Source organism: Lactuca virosa, chromosome 5 (genome assembly GCF_052849685.1).
Source record: "Lactuca virosa cultivar CGN04683 chromosome 5, Lactuca_virosa_CGN04683_v6, whole genome shotgun sequence".
NCBI classification, from domain to species: Eukaryota; Viridiplantae; Streptophyta; class Magnoliopsida; order Asterales; family Asteraceae; genus Lactuca; species Lactuca virosa.
In genome coordinates, this window is record NC_136430.1 from 451,923,703 (window position 1) to 451,925,830 (window position 2,128).

Sequence of the window (2,128 nt, forward strand, 5' to 3'; positions counted from 1 at the left end):
ACACATATTCCTCGTTACACACGACAATGCATGTAATTTCTCCTCTTTTTAAGGATATTATATACAGTGTAAGTGTGGTAATCAAAATAATAAATTTCATGAGCATTAACTGATAGTTAAGAAGGCATGCACCATGCATGAATTTTATTAATTGTTTGTCAAACGAATACAATTAGTTAACATATACACGGAATCATGAACAAATAAAGAATGGAATAAAACAAGAATCATGCATGAGTTCTTCTAAGGTGTAATCTAGTGCAGGTACCAACATCAGCAAGGGTTACCACAGCCACCTGTGTTACAACATCCGTTGCCTGGCGGCCGAACAGGGCCTTTTTGTAGAGATGATAACAGAAGATTTCCAGTCTTCATCCATGTTTCTTCAAACTCTCCATTCAAAAGTCTACAGGCTCTATTTGGTTCGAAACTTATGAACAGCAAAATAAACACTGCCATTATGGCCAAACTTTTGATTTCTGATCTCATGTTTCTACTGTGTGTGTGTGTGTCTGTTTTGCTTCAAACGAAATGAATGCAGTGGTAGAAGGGAGAAAATGGACAAGTTGTTGAGGTTTGATGAGGAATCTGCATTAAGAGGAGAGGGCTATTTATAGAGTTAGTAATCACAACACAGTTTGACTTTGACTTGAATATTTCTAGTCTATAATTACGATTTGGAAATTGAATAGGTCGATTCGGAATATTATATTTGTATGTACTATATGAAACTATTTTTCATAAAGTAATAATCCTTATTAAAATCAAATGCTAGAGGCTAAAGTTTTAAAGTAGTTATCTACGATAGGTTGATTTCGATTAACCGACGGTTATATTCGAAAGCTACCTAATAACCTAATTCCGTTTAATTACTAATATTATTTGAATAGAATTTTAAAAAAAGTAAATAATTATTGTTATAATGTATAGTCATAACCATGCTTTTTTGTTAGTCATTTGTGTATGCATGAGAGAAATCGATTGTCAACTTATAATGTTTGATTAATAGTCAAATGTTATATGATTTTCGGTATTTGTATTGCACTGAGAAGAATATGAACGCGTTTACTAGGAAAACCAAGTATTTAGTGGTGCTTCCTATAAATTTGAGACTAAAAATAATAATTTCATATGGCACAGATGTTGAATAATAATAATTGTTTTCTTTTCCTGTTCAATTCTTTAAGCTTAAATTAAAAATCACAGTCATTTTTCCTAATTATTTTTCATTTAATAGCCAAAAACTAGTCTTTAGCTAAAAATAACCATGAAAACTGTAGATGATTAGCGAAAACTACCGTTTTAGTATGAAATGTATGATTTGGCTAAAATCGGTTTTAAATAAACTATTCTTTAGGGGCATTGGGTTACTGTTTAAAGGTCTATTAGCCCAGAATATATAAAGTTGAAAATTTTCATTTAGATCATTTTCCATTGTTTGAAACCAAAGAATCTCTTTCAATGGTGGCTCTAAACAAGAACCAAGTATTTTCTCGTATTCTATGGTATTTATTTATTTATTTACTTTTTTGCTTTTTGTTGTTTAGTATGAAATCTATTAGCATTAGTTATATTTTTTTTTTCAAAAAACGCAAAAGAAAAAAAAAACCAGATTTATATGCCACCTGCGGTTTCTTAAGACCATATTTAGTATGCTTTCTGGTATAGTTCAAATCGGTTGTTAAAAGTATAATGTCTTAATAAGAAGGAAAAGTACTTGGAACTCTCTAGAAAATTGTTGAACCGCAATAGCAGGAACAAACTATGCCGTGAATCTGATAACAAAATCCAACAGGTCATCGCCTCGATGGTCTCTACTCCAAGGACATGACACACCTCCTCCCACCAGTCAAACAAGCAACAAATCTAGTCTTTGAACCCTCAGGACAGAATCCAGTCCCAAAATCACACTCTAGATTCGCAATCCAACGCATGTTGGCAATGGGGTCCTTCATCCCAAAGAACTCGGGAGCCCCACAAGCACGAAAATCTCAAAAACTAAGAGTGTGTGCCCCAAACTGGCCAGCTTCTAGCTCTGTAAGAAGAGTCTGTAGACGTTCATCCATCATCTCAATCAACCCCTCCTTGATCTTACCAAATAGGCCACGAATGTCCTACAAAACAGTTC